The following is a 17,702-nucleotide window of genomic DNA, read 5'->3' as shown; positions in this document are numbered from 1 at the left end:
TGGGCGTCCGGATTCGGAAAGTATAATTGAATGGTAACGCCTTTCAAGATGAACGAGTAGTGGAGGTACGGGTGAACGAATGTATTAACATATTGCAGCATACCATGCTGACCACGCCTCCTCCCAGCTTCTATGGGAGCGGCTTTCGTCCTGCAGTGGGTGTCGTCAGGTCGATGATGGCAATTAGAATTATCACTGAAGAAAACACCTCGTCTTAGCGATAAAATTCGCCGATTGGTAGTAGCACTTATGACCTCACAGGATCACGTGACATAGCCGAGCGCTGACATGGCCGGATTTGCTGCACTCCGAACATTTACGAATACGCGATTCTTTCGCAGGCATAGCGGCGATCTTCCAGGAACGATAACAAGGGCGTTAGCTGCTCTGAATGCGCAACTGATGCGGCAACGTCTGGGAGGTAAATCCATCTTTCATGGTCAACACCACTGACCTGGTCGAAGTCTGTGCTACCTTGAACTTGCTTGCACGCCAAGATTCCCTGGAAAGTCTTTCAACTTTTCCGAAGGGCTCCTGTACTTTCCGCGCGGCGTCGTTGCTGATATTATTTGAAATCCAGGGCAGCTTCATTCATATTTTACTGTGATTATGGCCGATAACGATGTATTTTTTTTACCTTTTATAAACAACGTCTTCGCGGCGACCACCACTTGTTTAGCAGCCATTGAATGCGTCGTTACAGCGCAGGCGTGATTCATCTGGTACACGCCTGTCGACGCCACGTCTGCGACGACCTTGAGCCACTCCATCTTTTCTTCGATTTCATCGATGTGATAAGGCCGGCTGGACACAACGCAGTGCATAATAAGAGTGTTCAGGGATGCAGTTCCAGTTGGCAGCTGAGGCAAAATAATTTTGTAATATTCAGACGAAACAGTATAATCACGGCCAGCATCCGCAAATACAGCTCTAACCAGTCATAATAAAACTGCGCGAAGAGGACAGAACAAGAAAAGGCACAAACAGGAACACACAAAGCGCAGTTTTGTGTCTTCTTCGCGCAGTTTTATTATGACTGATTCCAAGAACCAACTAGCCCAACCTCACGCCTGACAGCTCTAACGGAGCTCATGCTTCGTGCGTCTTCGCAGCTTTCCAGCCGGAAGCACTATCGAACTGCATAATACGAGCGGGGCAAGAAGGCGTTCTAAGCATTAATAATAATAATAATAATAATAATAATAATAATAATAATAATAATAATAATAATAATAATAATAATAATAATAATAATAATAATAATAATAATAATAATAATAATAATAATAATAATTTTTATTGCCACAACACATTGTGATACATACAGACTCGGGCCTGTCAAAGCCAAGAGGAGGCTTGCAGGACTAGGCCGGGCAAAAGCGGCGAGCGAAAAGTAAAGGCAATAAAAAATCAGAGTAAGTGCACAAACACTGAAATACAAATACTACGGAAGATACATTGTATAAAAAAGAAAAAAAGTCACATTGGAACTTACAACTTTCTTGCATCATTTAGAATTAAGACTTCACAGATTTGAGCATTTGTTTTAAGGTGTCTGTAGAAGTAGCGGACAACACCTGATCAGGAAGCGTATTGAATATTGTAGGGAATTATACACATCGTCTTGCTTTGCCGTACCTGGTTGCGTATCTGGCGACCGTGTAGCGTTGACAATTAAGTAGTGTTCTGGCAGAAACTGCTCTCGTCTTGAAAGTAGGATTCCAAAAGTGCCGAAGAATAACCGTGTGCTTATATAAAGTTTCAAAGAACGGAAGACCAAGAAAATTATACAAGTTTACTTGAGGGGGAAAGGAATGTTCACAGGCGGTACTTTTCAACATATATTTTAGAAGAGCGTCTACCCGATCATGATACCTTTGCGAAGAGTGCGCATACACTGTGATGCCATATCTTATAACACTGTATGCAAGTGCGTGCATGATTGTCTTTTTTACCGATAAAGGAAGGAAAGATTTAATTGTAAACAGTAACCATGCCGTTCTACGCAATCTGCCACAAACGTAAGCCATGTGACTATGCCATGAGAGGTCGCTATCAAAGTAAATCCCCAGATATTTTATACAATCAACATTTTCAACTACAGTACAATGGCAGTCTTTATCATTGTGGGAGTGCAAAAAAACTGATTCACTCAGTACTGTTGTCTTTAATGGGTTTGTAAAACAAATCAGTTTTGTGTTTTGTTGGTTTACCAAAGACCATTGATGGAAAACCAGTTCATTGCGATACTGATATTTTCTTGCAGTAAAGCAACAGCACTTTTGTAGGAAATATGCTTCGTAAGTAAAACCGTATCGTCGGCGTACTGAAAGACCAAGGCATTTGTTGCTGCTGAGGCGAAGTCATTGATAAATAAATTGAAAAGCAATGGTGATAATAATAATAATAATAATAATAATAATAATAATAATAATAATAATAATAATAATAATAATAATAATAATAATAATAATAATAATAATAATAATAATAATAATAATATACGCTGCCTCTTGGACAGCTTGACTCGGCCATGGACACCCAGGCGCTAACTTTGGCACCAAAATAGTAGGTTAAAAAAATAAAGGGTCTCACCGAGATTCGAACTCGGATTGCTGGATTCAAAGTCCAGAGTGCTAACCCTTACACCATGAGACCACACATTCCGACGCCGGGAATCGAACCCGGGCCTCCTGGGTGAAAGCCAGGTATCCTAGCCACTAGACCACGCCGGAACACGACGAGGTGGAGCAGGAGGACACTCTAGGCATTGTTCGCTTGCACAAAGCCCTTAATTTCCAGGCTCAATGGAATCTCATGTCTTAATATTCCCTAGTCGATAAGCAGCTTGCACGTAAGAAACTAAACTAGAACAGGACAGAAAGTCAAAATCTGAAAGGCAGGAACCAAGGCTGCATCGAGCACTCTTATCCCAGTATCCCAGAGGGAGGAGGAGGAAGAAGAAGACTGCATCTTCTCTTGATCGAGCTCCTGTTTCTGCAAAATATTTTGTCCTTCAGTGGCCTTCAAGGCGACGTCGCCGTCCCAGGGGTTGGCGGATGACCCGCCGCCTCAGCGGCCTTCTGTGGTTTGCAATGTAGACCACATATATCAACCTGGATGCAGTGTGGATCTCTCCGCAGAGCTCCGGGGATCGTGTAGTTTTTCTGACTCGGATGGCACGGAGTTCGACGGTGGCGACATCGAGATTGTGAGTGGCGCCTGAAAAGGAAGCTGTCCAAAACCCCGACAGAGTGTGGGCCCAATGTACGTATGAAGCGGGCTAACCAGTCCAGTGTGAGCACGAAGGGGCTTAACCAGCCCAATGTGACCAAGAAAACAGTTAACCAGGCCAATGTAAGTGCGCAATCTCTCACTTACACGATTTTACGCATGCCTCTCGAGGATTTAGAAAATCTCAACTGCATCAACAATCAGACTGACTCTTCTTCTTGAACGACTGGTACCGGGCCAAGTCAAAGAAGTGCGTGATTCACGAATATACACTGCTAGGAATCGCACGTCCACTAAGACTGCTTAATTACTGACTGGTGTGCGTACAAATTAACTCCACGGAATGACCCACATTTAAGTACGGTGCCTATCCGTACTCCGGCTACAGTTCCACGCCCGCGAAGAGCACGACGCGCTCATCCGAGTACATCAGCTCCGCCATCTTTAGACAGGAAGTTAGCCTGCATCGATGTTGATTTCGGCGAAGCAGTCATCTTGGACGGCTTCCTGAGAAATATAAAGACTCCCAAGATGGCGGCTGTTCGTAGCCGTCTACTCGGAGGTATTGAAACGCAACCCAAGTGTCACACTCCCCCAAGTGCAAGCAAGGTTGCAGCGCTCAGTTTCCATTACGTCTGCGTACTTGCGCCGTGATGGGCTTGAACTTTCGCCAACTAAAAGCTTAATCTTGGCTTGCACACGCAAGTTAATGGCTTGGTATCCAGTCACAGTCTGGGGACAAATTGTTGCGTACGTAACACTTCACAAATTCTTGGGTGTTACGACAGACCGTGCCCTGTCCTGGAGGAAGCTCATTTCTTTGCTCTAGAAAAAAGCAGGGAAATCCTGGGCTCCCACTGAGCGATCTTTACTTCACGTGTGCCAGGCGCTGGTAGTCGGTCTTCTCAGATACAGTGGACCCATTCTCTCGGGGGTCAGACTACCAGGCCTGCGTGCGCTTGAAACCGCGTAGGCTCGCGCTTGAAGAGCATGCTTGGGTTTGCCGCTCAAAATTTCTACATGGGGCACATTTTATGAGGCCCGCTCCTGCCCAGCACGAATTTATTTTCGACAGGATCCTCTTCGTGTGAATTTGCAACATTTGACCAGGCAACGTCATCACCCCCTGACCATAATTAGTGCTGTGCGCCCAGATTTAGCCTTTTCTAAAACCCCTTGGAAGCAGTGTATTGCGGTGCCTTCCAACTACATGCCACACCAGATAGCGGAGGTGCCAATTTGGGCAGTACCGAAACCATATATACGTACAACCATTCCAGGATACTTGCTCCTCCCTTGCCTTGGAGCTTCAGGCGATACACAATGCCATTGCTTCCCTTCCACTCGTACCCACTTTCGATATAGTTCACATTAACACCGACGTCCCTTGCCGCCCTTAAGCAGCTTAAGGCTGTCCGGCGCACATTCCAAGTTACACAATCAATTCACCAACTTTGCACAAAGTACCCCTGTCTTGTGCGTATACATTGGATTCGCGGGCATGCCCAGTTTCCGCATAATATTCATGTGGATGAAATGACACACCTTGACACATCCGATATCCCGCCACCTTCCTCTCTTCCCTCAGATCCGTTCCTGTCCCAAGTTTCCGAGAAACAGGCTTTGTGTCAGCGAACACGCGCTCTAATTCCTCCGTGTTCGTATCCTCTCCCCCGGAGTCTCATTGAGTCTCACTCGGGATGAGGAGGTATCTTTGCGCCGGATTCGGCCAGGAGCGGCTCTGACTCCTTCTGTGCGTCATCGGTGGTATGACAAACGTTACGAAGTGACTGACAAGTGTCCCCATTGTGGTGCTGCGCCCAACCAGTGTGACGAAAAACACTTGCTGTGGACTTGCCCGGCTATAGCTTCTGTGAGACGACGCTTCCTAAGAAAGGTTGGCCTGCGATGGGACGTTGCAGACGACTATCGCAAGTGGACTCAAGATAATCGCTTTATCGCGAACTTTTGCCGCATTTTAAGCGAGGCTTGTTTGCACTCCTTTTTATAACTTTCCTTCCCTTTTTCATTATGCCTAATGGCAAACAGCTCGAATAAAAAAAAATTCCAGGGATTGCAAAGAAGACACATAATCCAACAGTCGGTCTGATACAGCTGCGCTGTTCTACATTGTTCTATGTGTGTTGACTTCATGAATTTTTTTTTGAAGGATCCGTGATGACCCCTCTTCAGCTGCAGCGGTGATAGTGCCAGGAAATGCCTTATGTCACCGTTTCAGGCTGATGCATAAAACGTCATCTGTACGACAACCGAATTGGTAGGCATACGAGAGGCCGTCCGTTATATTATTGGTCACCGGTCCGCGCACCAGTGGACTATATTCTGCGACTCGAAATCGGCATTGCAGGTCATACAAACTTATGTAAAACCAAGAACAAGCGAGCAGCTGGTTCCCTTCAGTTTATGCAGCCATAAACTGTTGGGAACGCCTTGCACTTCTCTGCTTGACACGCACAGCGTACCTCACAATGTCTGGCTGTGCCTTTAGGCTGCGAGGAAATTAAAGGTTTTCGTGATTTCGCCGTTCCGAAAACTTGTGAGCACTTGCACGTTTTGGTTTCTTAATTTCAGCGAGAATATCCTCAATGTGTTTTTGTTCTGTAATCTATGCTTTTGTGCCTTTATCTGTTAATGCTGTACCTACCATTTCCCTTGTCATGCTTCATAGCGCTGTTCTTAACCTTATTTCAAGTCGTTTTGTAATCCACTGAATTTGGACATCATATGTGAATACTGGCGGTATTCATTAATTATACACTTCTCTTTTCGTGCATATCGATAAGCAGCTGTTCATAATTTGAGAGAAACGAGAAAGGCCTGCCATGGCAGCATAGTGACTGGCGTTCAGCTGCTGATTCCAGGATAGCGGGATCGAATCCTGGTTGCGAAGGCGGGATTTTGGTGGAGACGAAATGCAAAAGCGTCCATGTGCTATGCGATGTCAGCACACGCTAAAGGATGGACGAAATCACTGATTCCGATCGAGGACAGAGCACTATGTGACCCGATGTCACTGGCTCCGCCTCGTCCGTGCACGACGCAGGTTTCGCTAGCAAAGAACGGTCATGCGGGTTCCACACTGTCGCCTAAGCTGCAGTCTTCTGCACTTTCAAAAGTACAACTCTTGAGAGTGTGCCAGGCTCCCTGAATAACCTCAATTACTTTCGTTTTCGCTTATTTTCTCTTTGGCTTTGATGGGGGTGCTTTTATGCGATTAAATTGGTGTGTCTTGCGTGGTTCCGTCGTGTGCCTATTTCCTTTGTTTTATGGTTTTGTGGGGGTTTAACATCCCAGAGGGACTCAGGCTATGAGGGACGCCGTATTGAAGGGCTCTGGAAATTTCGGCCTCCTGGGGTTCTTTAACGTGCACTGGTATCGCACAGCACACGGGCCTCTAGAATTTTCCGGCATCGAAATTCGACCGCTGCGTCCGGGATCGACCCCGCGTCTTTAGGGTCAGCAGTCTGAAAGACGCGGGTTCGATCCGGGCCGCGCAGGTCAAAGTTCATTTCCTTTGTGCTGGTACAGTTGTTGGGGTGCCTCACTCTTGGGAGGGAAGTTGGAGTAAGGCAAGGGGGAGGGTGGAAAGCAACGAGAAGCCAACAGAACGGGAGGGAGGGGCTTACCACAACTGGTTTTCCCATCCGTCCTTGCCGTCCTCGTACTGCGTGCTCTGACAAAAAAGGCCAAGGTAAACTCAGACGTTACTCAGAAGTTACTTTTGTCGGCAAAGGAATATGACATGTCGCAGCAAAAAAAAAAAAGGGGAATTCACCTGTCGAAAATGATATTCCAAAAATATTTTGAAGTATGTTTTGAAATAAACACCCAAAAAATGTCCACTGGCTCCTCAAAAAGTAAAAGCCTAAAACTCTCTACGCATACTGCATAACTTCGGAGTAAGAGCCAAATCCACTCCAGGTCATTCTCATTCTTCCGCTAATTGCTCTCCTGTGATCAGAATGTGTAATTGGTTGGTCGAAGTACATCGATGTAGTCAACAACTACCTGCACTTGCTTTATCATCTATTGTCAACTGCGGCTGTTTTGCCCAACTGCTCATATTACTTTCGTTTCCTTGCACTCGTTTCCTTCGTTTCCTTGTAATGCACTTATTCTGAACTTCCAGTTTATTCCAATAGACCGTTTGCTACTGTCAACATCGGGGCATCCAAAAGGCTGCCCTGAACTGTGCTTAATTCGTACAAATTTTCAGTTCCCTTCGAATCCGAATTACCTGAGGGTCAAGGGATTTCATATTTTAACTTGACGGTGTGGTTTGCCTGTCCAAGCACTCGGTAATTTGCTATAGTTCATCTCATGTTGTTTAATAGGACAGCATTCACTCTGAAATTTCTGAAGTATTCCCCATTACTGCGTACATATTTCTTCGCAATTTAATGATATGTGTGCCTCTTGCGCGCATGTAGTAAATAACATTACAGAGATTGTGTGTCTGTGTCTCACACCCTTTTTGAACAAGCGGAGACAGTTGGGCTAGTTGGGTGTGATTTCAGCTTGAGAAACAACGCGAAAGACGAGACAAAAGTGTTCGTGTTGTCAGTCTTCCTTTTAACCAGTCTTTAACGCTGTTTGTCAAGATGGAGCATTTTTATTTATATTTTCTCTTTTTTTTTGTGGATTTAGGCCATCTGTTCATATTTTTGGCAATTTCTTGTAGAGTGCCGTTAAGACAAACAGGATTACGAGGAATTCTCAAGTATGACAAATGCAAGCGCATTTGATTGGTTTTACATAGACAAAATTAGCTTAGGCAAAGTGTTGATTATGTACATTGGCTAAGACTAACTAACTTTCAGAGGATCAATGAACCACACACTCAGCATTGCAGTCCTCGTGGATCGCTCGCATGGCATTCTCGATACAAACGAGAACGAAGCTTGAAAAGAGCGTTTCCCCCGCTGGAAAGCATATCCCGCCTACAAGAGGACTTTTCTGCACCTTTGCTTAGAACTGCGGGAAAGGTTCTTTGAAGGGCGCATTTAAGTGCGTGCGGGGAAGGCCCAGCACCTTCGCCCCTGCATGGATGGGGCGCAGAATTCTGACATCATGATATCTCGGCATCGCACTCCTCTTTTGTGGAGTTAAGATGTTAGCCTAATTCTCAGCTCCCACGGCGTCGCAAGACGCGTTATCGCGGCACAGGTACCTGTCGCCTGCGGGGACAGACATGAGTGGTGCACTGAACTGAGTGTGCACTCAAATAAGTGTGCACGCGAATAAGTGTGCACGCAAATAAGTGGGCACTCAAATATGTGCGCCATGAACAAAAGTGAAACTAACTCGGTGTTCCTTAATGTGATTCGCTTTGTGTGCAGTGTGAGGTGCTCATACAAGGCCTTCAGTTATCGCGCTGAACGTGCATTGCTCAGCAGTGTGGATGTAGCATGCCCAGCTCCTGGCCTAGGCGACAGTGGTTCGATGCCGCTTGACCACCTTCCGTCTTTTCAGGAAACTGCTTTTCTATGGTTGAGCGGGCCGAGGAGGCAGCAAGAACCAATGGGATCCTGTACCTAGGAACACCGCCTGCAGCCCAAGCACAGAAACCCCTAAACCCGGTCCCATTTTTCGGAATAAAGTTTGATACTACTACTACTACTACTGCCATAACGACCGATGTGTATTTTGCACTCGCAACGACGCCAACGCCACGTTTTAGACCGAACGGCACCATTAACTTCACGTAAAAAAAAGTTTTTACATTGTCTTTTTTGTTTTTGTTTCCTAAGAGCACATGTGGTCTTCCACTTCTTCCTTTGTGTCTTGTCCAGTATGTGCTTTTTTGCAACATTACAAATGTGCACTCACTAGCCCTCACTTCAGCTCTGCTGCGCTTAATTTTTGTGCAGTGGGCTCTTTTTTCTTCTATTCCAACAACTGGTGCGTGTGGCATCTTCATCGTCCACTTTCCGCTGTTTTCCACCATTACTTCAACGGCCTGTAACACACCCTGGACAAGTAGTTGTTTTTGCGCCTCTAAGTATATCCCTTTGTGGAAGATGCATTTGTGCCACTTTCTTCGGGAAATGGAGAACGCGCATGCATTCGTTAGGAAAGATGACATTATATTGCACGGAAACTGGGGAAAGCTGGCTTCACGTTAAGAGAAATAGGCTACACAATCCTTAACGCCTCAGAGTGCGAGTGAGCAGAGATAACTGGTGACTTGTGCTCACTTGAGGTTTAGAATGGAACAGTAGCAGGGAGCACAGACGTTCACACACCTGTCTACAGAACTCGAACGGAGCACATAGGCAGCAAGCAGGTTTATGAAGGTGATTGCCGAATCGATCTCTCCCCCCTTGGATCTGGCACTGAAAAAATTTATGACTGCAAACAAATGCGAGTGAAATCGGCGTTTTCGCGTCAATTTCGAGAATGGAATTCCCAAAATTTTGAAGCCAACAATCAAAACAAATATCAAGAAAAGAAACTAGTGCCACAGCAAATGAATAAAATTTAATACCATCTCAGGATAATCACTATCAAATTTTGGTCTTGTTTCGCCACCGCTGAGCTGCACACGTGTTGTGTTTTTTTTTTCGGAGACGGCGTGCATCCTGGCCAAGTTCCTGATTTCAAAAAAAATTCAGAAATTTTTTAACACAAGGAATCCACGGGTCCATCCTTGGTTCTCGAAGCAACTTGTGCTTGTCTCAATTGGTTTCCACATCGCATCTAGAATCACTCCGACATCCTCGTCTAGTCTTTGCTGGCCCCACGCTTGCTCCGGGAGCTTGAGGGGTACCTCGAACTTCAGATTTTCTTTTCGCTTCTCTCCGCAGATTCGCTGTCCGACGACACGCTTCTAGAGCGGTGGTGGCGGCCGCCTCTGCGCTTACGACCGGCGCTGCCTTTTGAAAGCTTCGAGTTGGAATGGCGGCGCTTCCTAGGCGCTCGTTTGCCCGAGTCGCTGCGGTCAGACGAGCTGGCCCGAGACCGGCGATTGGATCGGACGCGACGCCGTCCGCCACCGCTGCTTCGAGAGTGATGACGCCTGCTTCGGTGCCGCTTCTCACCTCCGACACTGCGAGATTTGCTTCCCGGTCGCCGGCGGGTACCACGCGTACGTGCGCCCCCGTCGGTGTTGTCTGATGGCGGCTCCGTTGCCTTGCCTGGAGAACGGCCCCTCCGGCGCAGGATCTTCATCTTCACTTTATCTATGGAGGGTCCAGTGGCCTCGCTTCCGGGCACATCGGCCGCCTTTTTTAAAGAATGAATCTTGGGGGTGGCAGACGTCTCCCGCAATGCTGATTTCCCTGATGTGCTTGCAGCGGCTTTCGGTACGACACGCTCGAATGCCGTGGGTTCCTTCGGAGAAAGGAGTGCAGCCCTGCGGCGGCTTGTGCTGGGTTTCGCAGTCGACAAGTCAACCGCGCCTGCGGCCGCCGTTGCCTTCTTGAGCGTTCCCCTGGGCTTCGGCTTCTCGGGGATTTCCTTTTTCTGGGTCTCTGTTAGCTTCGAATCGTCGGGATCGCTTTCGTTGGGGGTCAACTTTCGCTTTGGGGCTTTCCTAGTACGCCTGGATCCGTCGCTCTCAATGATCCGTTCAGGTCAGCCTCCGTGGGCAACTTGGGGTTTCCCCTGGTGCGATGATTGCGTCGGCCGCCGTCGAAGGCGCAGGCAACCCAGGGGCTGGACTCAGCTTCGCGAGGCACGGGAAGCGACTCCACCGCAGGGGCCTTATTCCGTCGGGGCAAGGGCCTTGGGAACCGGCCTGGACCGGCAAAGCCCAGGACAACCGTCGGTCCGCGGGGCGACTAGGGGCGGTACTGCGCGTGGCACGCGAGCGTGGCTGCCTCCTCCTTCTCTTCCTCTGCTCGCACTGCCGTTGTAGCGGATGCCCATGAGGCATGGCCGAAAGGTCCAAGAGCTCAAATCATGGTATTTAAAGACACACTTTGGAATCACGAAAATGAAAGAAGAGCACCTTCTTGTAGGCTATATTGAAAGAGCATTCCCTTCACCTTTTCTGAGAGAGGTAATTTTCAAAAGTGAATCGCATCATTCTTGTTGGTTGGTTGGTTGGCCTCAAGTGGAATGGCACATACCCACAACGGGGAGTGGCCAAGACACAGGCGGTGAACTGTTGTAATGATTAAGAGTTTTAGAGGAAAAGGAGTATTAATAGGGTATAGGCTGACAGATTGGACGACGCAACGAAAGGGGTCCTGTTAGCAGGGAGATCGAAGATGGGACGACGGCTTTATGTGCAAATTTGAATGCAACATATGGAATGGTTCAATTTTGTATTGACTGAAAGGGAGACAGAAAATAATAATATTAAATTAAAAGTTTGATAATCAGAAAAATGAGAACAAATAAGAAAATTAATAAATAAAATTAATATTAGCATGGGAGTCGCTGTGTTTCGAGAAGAAATTTTTGAACTGCACAGCGCGCACTCCTGTTGCTTCGTCCAAGCGAAGTAGCGCCAAAGGAAAGAACAACCTCAGTGGACACAGGCAGACCCAGCTGATGAAACGGAATTTCTAATAGGCGCCTCCTCAAAGAAGAGAATCGGCGGCAGAACAGCAGGAAGTGATCCACTGTCTCAGGCTCGGCACAAAATGGGCACAGTGGAGAAACCGCCAGACCAGATCTGTGAAGGTAGAAATTTAGCAGAGGAACTCGGCATCGCAAACGCGTGAAAGAGACCTCCAGTCTGCGCGAACTCCAGTCTTTGCTGCTCCAAGGGTGCAGAAGATGCTTGTATTCGGGGGATGAAGTAAGCGCCGAGGCTGAAAATTCCTGAAATATTGTGTAACTGCGAAACCTCACCGCAGCTGTATATGCGCAGGTTGGCAGGACAGCAATTATTGGGCCACAGAGAGAGGCCCTTGCTAATGAATCAGCAACCTCATTTAATTGAATGCCCTACCTCAGTAAACATGGATGTTTTCAGATCCTTATCTTTTTTTTTTCGCCGTAAGGAGTTAGAGAAATGCAATGTTCAAACAGTACCGCCCCCTCTAAGAGTTGTCCATAAATACTCCTTGGCCTGCCACATCGTAGGGCTGTCAGCTACATAGCCGTAACGGGACACCGAAGGCAAACTGAAGTCGACCAGTATCAACCCAATAGTACATTCGATCGAAAGAAAAAGAGTACACTTCCAGTGGTTAAAAAGGTAAAAAATAAAATGAAACTTGGTACCGCGGTTTTGTAGTCGCTTTTGCAAGTGAAGTATTGCGACGTAAAGACAGCCTTTTGAGCAAAAATCGGTGAAACTAGGTTACATCGTCACTGATTCCACCTGTGTTTGCCGAGTTTTCTCCGGTCTTGACTTCACGAGTTTCAGTCAAGGTGCACGAAAATTTTTAACTCTTATTTTGATAGCTATACCCCTTTTTGTTGCTCAAGAAACGACACCTTATTAGGAAAGAGCTGTTGAATAGATTTTTACACTGACTTAAAATTGTATGATGTCGTTTGCTTTTATTTGTATTCGGAAAGGCCCATCCGCATAACCCGAACCAGACTTTCCTGGCTCGACATAAGTCCAGCAGGCACCGAAACCCAAGCTGGCATGCTGAAAAGTTAGTGTCTGACCTCGTTGTTCATCACCAACCTTGGTGACGACAGCGGACCGTCACACTTGATAGCGCGAGAAAAACTAGAAGCACTAGCGAACCATGAGAAAAGGCAACTCTGGGGTCGCGCTCATCGCCGCAGAAGAGTAATGGAGGAAAGCCGAGACAAACTTCCTAAGGTACAAAGGCAACCAAAATTTTCACTCAGCATGGCGTATGATTCCGCGCATTCCCTTCCTGAGAGACATCGGAGATGGGCGAGTGATCAATTCAACAGAGAAAAGGCGCACGCCTCGTTGCTGGCAGATCCTTGTCTACGTCTCTGTACTGACTCAATGCAAACGGACATTTTCGAAACTTCTTGGAACGCATTAATTGACCATGAAAACGAAGAAAAGCAGTAGGTGACAAACTCAAAGACGAATAAATAATAAATTGACATTTCGCTCTTACCCTAATAGTGCTGCGCAAGACAAGTATTAAAATTCCTATCCCGGTACTGAACACCAACGAACTTCTCTTTACCAGTAGGAAACGCTGGGACGTCGTGTGTTGGCAAAATGAAGATGGTTTTGAATTCTGGACGATGCCACCTAGACTCAAGACTAAAGCTCCTTAGCGTACACCTGACGCCGTTTGAAACTTCATGTCAGAGCTAATGATCTAATTCTTCGCATCTGCGGAGATAACACCAGCGCTCTTGTTCTACACAACAGTGCACTATTTCCACCGTCGACATAGAGAAGAGAATGTTCAACGTGGTGCATCGCACAATACTGAAGAAGCCCCCATAGACTGGGCATCCGGATTCGAAAGTATAATTCAATGGTAACGCTTTTTTAGATGAACGAATAGTGCAGGTACGGGTGAACGAATGTATTAACATACTGCAGCATACCATGCTGACTGCGCCTCCTCCAGACCTCTATGGGAGCGGGTTTCGTCCTGCAGTGGGTGTAGTCAGGTCGATGATGGTAATTAGAATTCTGATCACTAAAGAAAAAACCTCGTCTTAGTCATAAAATTTGCTGATTGGTAGTAGCAGTTATGACCTCAAAGGATAATGTGACATGGCCGAGCGCTGAAGACCACATGACGGGGCCACGTTGGCAAGTGCGCAGGCAGGGGACCGGAGAGATCGTCATCATCATCAACCTCACAACGCCCATTGCAGGACAAAGGCCTCTCCGGCATTTCAGGAATCATCCCTGTCCTGTGCGGGCTGCAGCTACATTATCTCTGCAAATTTCTTGCTCTCATCAGCCCAGCTAACTTTCTGCTGCCCCCGTTTGACTTCTCTTGGAATCCAGTCTGTTGCCCTTAACGACCGTCGGTTATCTTGCCTTTGCATTACATGCCCTGCCCAAGCCCATTTCTTTTTGATTGTGACAAGGATGTCATTCACACGCGTAGGCTCCCTGACCAACTCTACCCTCTTCCTGTTGCTTAAAGGGACACTGCAGCATTATTTGAAAAAATCGGGCTTGCAACGGTGTCGTATACCGTTTTTTCATGTTGCATACTCAAATATCAAACCCAATTTAGGCATAAACAAGGAATCATTCTCAGTTTTAGCAGAAACATGTAGGCGACGTCGCTGCCCGGGGCACAACGTGGGTCGCGCCGCCGCCTGTGATTGGGCAAGATTTCGTGACGGTATATTGAGAACCGGAGAAGCTGCCGGTAATGATCCGGCGCTATGTTGAATGCAGATCGCAGCTTTCTGCGGTGTTTTGAAGCGCTTATGGAGGCTATTTATTCACTGACCTCCAAAGAAAAGGATACTCCAGCTCTTTCATTCCTGGTATCGCCTGAAAGGAAACGAGACGCAACAAAAACAATTAATTCTACGCCTAGCCTAAGCATAGACCGGCGGGAAAGACGCGTATGCATTCCATGCATATAAGGTGTCAGTGAAACCTCGGCTCGCATTCTCGGAAAGAATGGCGCGAGAGCAATACTGAAGCCGATTACCATTAATTGATGGAGGCCTCCTGCTCCGCCCGAAAGACCGTCATTATAAAGGGAAAACCGAACGGGTTGTGTACAAAATATCCTGCTCTGAGTGCCCGGCATTGCACGTTGGGAAAAAAAAGTATTTCACTGAAAGAATGAAGCAGGAGAAGGGCGACGTCAAAGTGAGCGAAGCGTAGTGGCCGAGCACAGTGAGACATGTGAGTAGAGAATAGACTTTGCCAGTACTATTGGGCCGCAGACAAAGTGCAAGTCTGCTGCTTAAGTCATGACATGTTCAGCAGACGCCGGAAGATAGTAATCGCTAGCTCATAACCTTTCACTCTATATAGATCCACAGTTTAAGTTCAGTGGCCTGGCGCACAACTCCCTCTGTGTTTAAAAGCGGAGCTGGAACTCGCCCGCAGTCACACGTTCATGAAGAAACCGAGCAAGGTTTGGGAACGTCGTGTTTTGAAGTTGGTTGGAGTTCATTTCTCAGGTATACTTGGATCCGAAACAACACAGACATTTTTCGAACATTTTCATTGTAATCAGGTATGCATGATTTGCCAACAGGCAGGAATGCGTGGGAAAACAAGATTCCGCATATGCGTGCACAGCTTCGATGCTTGCTCGCTTGCTTGAACGCGTCGAACCGAACCTCCTTCGCCTAGCTCAGGAGAGCGGCGCATGCGTTACGCTCCATAAATTTATGCACGGGCTCACAAAAAGAGACCTCAACTGTCGCAAAGTAATTCAAGTAGAATCGGAAGTCGAAGCCTCATGTTTCTTTTTTAGCAGAAGCGATTCTTGGCGATGGCGACACGCATTGCATGACCGAGAAAATCGAACGAACTGTGTCGTGGCTCAGCCGTGCCCTCTTGACAGAAAGCACTATAGGTCGCAATAGGGACAAGCTCTACATGCAGACGCTCTGACGAAAGTGATTCGAACAGAGTACGCTTGCTTTGGTCGGCTTGACGATCTCTTTCTTCCAGCAACGACCCCCTGCATTGCGAGGTTTTAATCTTCCGGAAACAGTGGAAGGCGACACAGCAGGGGCCGAAGTTGTTCGTGCACGTGTTGAACCTGATTCTCAAACTCAGCTGAGACATTTTGTACGTCCAAAACTCACGCAACACCTACATCATGCAGGTAAAATCTCGTGCAAAAATAATTCGACAAGGAGTAATCCAGATACTGCCTAAGGTTAGTAAAGAATTCCTTTCGCGGCAGCATACCGTTCGGTGCGGGAATGGAAACTAGCTTATACTGCTCGTTGCGAAAAAACGCATCAAAACTAAAAAAAATTTGCACCCTTAAACGCGTAACGCTTAAGACTGCACCCTTTCCACACCCTTATTTTCTCTTGTTTTTTTTTTTAAAGGGTGCGCCACGTTAGCACCTTTAATTCACCCATGCGCCCCTCAAAGGTGCACGGGTGCAAGGGTATTGCAGCTCCTTCAGGTGCAAGGATGCGTAACGATGTTCGGGTGTTCATTGATCTGTGGAACGACATTGCAGTAGATCAATCAAGCGTGCTTTCAAAATGATGCGTGCTGTTCGGTCTTTTCATTAAATGACAGCTGCAGCCTTGATGCGAGCATCTATGACTGCGCTTTGCGCCGCCATAATGTGATGATTAAGTGAATTATTTTAGCTGGAGTGCTAAGCATCACTGACTCCAAGTAGGGGCACGCTGAAATCTCAGTTCCGTGTCGCTTGCAGCTTGGGGTATCTGTTGTTTCAGCCAGCGTTGTCGCTTCGGTGGACGCAGTTGTTGCGACGCGCGTCTCTTCTTCCAGTCTTTCCTCCTATCTTTTAACTCTCCTTTATCTGCATGTGGCAGCGGTGGTGGCTCAGCTCGAGCCTGTCGGCAGGCCCGTGCACTTTCCTTTTAATCCTTCTCTCAGTCACAACAATAACAACATCAAGGTCCCTGGATGCACGGCCTCTGTCTTCTGTTGCTCTCGAGTCGCTGAAGCCTCTGGCTCCGGCAGAACCGGAAACCCTGGCGCTTCTTTCAGTTTGTCGCCGGGGTTCACAGAAGCGTTGGACGATATACTCCTCAGCTGCGTGCTCGTCGTTATCTGCGATGTCATTTTCGCCCAGAACTGGCGTAACTGCACCGAATGTCTTCGTGCAGACTTCTGCTCTGTGGCCGAATTTGTGGCACTCGAACATTTAGGAATACGGCATTCTTTCGAGCATACCGGCGATCTTCCAGGAACGATAACAAGGGCGTTAGCTGCTCTGAATGCGCAACTGATGCGGCAACGTCTGGGCGGTAAACCCATCTTACATGGTCAACACCACTGACCCGCTCGAAGTTTGTGTGACCTTGAACTTGCTTGCACGGCAAGATTTCCTGGACAGTCTTTCAACTTTTCCGAAGGGCTTCAGTACTTCCCGCACGCCGTCGTCGCTGATATTATTTGGAATCCAGTGCAGCTTGATTCATATTTTACTGTGATTGCGGCCCATAACGATGCATTATTTTTTACCTTTTATAAACAGCGTCTTCGCGGCGACCACCACTTGTTTAGCAGCCATTGAATGCGCCGGTACAGCGCAGACGTGATTCATCTGGTAGGCGCATATCGACGCCACGTCTGCGACGAATTTGAGTTGCCCAATTTTTTCTTCAAATTCACCGATGTGATAAAGCCGGCCGGACACAACGCAGTGGATAAGAATAGCATTCAGGGATGCATTTACGGTTGGCAGCTGAGGCAAAATAATTTCGTAATATTCAGACGAAACAGTATAATCACGGGGAGCATGCGCAAATACAGCTCTAACCAGTCATAATAAGACTGCGCGAAGAGGACAGGACAAGAAGAGGCACGAACCGGAACTGTGCTTTGTGTGTTCTTCGCGCAGTTTTATTACGACTGATTCCAAGAACCAACTAGCCCAACTTCATGCCTTAAAGCT

The 17,702-nt window shown here is 47.2% G+C and overlaps 2 non-coding genes and 1 pseudogene across 2 annotated transcripts; all 3 read right to left on the bottom strand.

Annotated features, from left to right (window-relative positions):
• Positions 1-2,586: 2,586 nt before the first annotated feature.
• TRNAQ-UUG (transfer RNA glutamine (anticodon UUG)) lies at positions 2,587-2,658 on the bottom strand. The gene has a single exon. It is a non-coding gene; the product is annotated as a tRNA-Gln (tRNA).
• Positions 2,659-2,663: 5 nt separating this feature from the next.
• On the bottom strand, positions 2,664-2,735 carry TRNAE-UUC (transfer RNA glutamic acid (anticodon UUC)). Its single transcript has one exon. It is a non-coding gene; the product is annotated as a tRNA-Glu (tRNA).
• A 7,243-nt stretch (positions 2,736-9,978) lies between these two features.
• LOC149350895 (uncharacterized) lies at positions 9,979-16,867 on the bottom strand (annotated as a pseudogene).
• Positions 16,868-17,702: the final 835 nt, after the last annotated feature.

The sequence above is a fragment of the Amblyomma mixtum genome, chromosome 3 (assembly GCF_055824585.1).
Source record: "Amblyomma mixtum isolate Tamu chromosome 3, ASM5582458v1, whole genome shotgun sequence".
Taxonomy (NCBI): domain Eukaryota; kingdom Metazoa; phylum Arthropoda; class Arachnida; order Ixodida; family Ixodidae; genus Amblyomma; species Amblyomma mixtum.
Note: the sequence above shows the minus strand (reverse complement) of the source record. Positions and strands in the feature narration are given on the sequence as shown.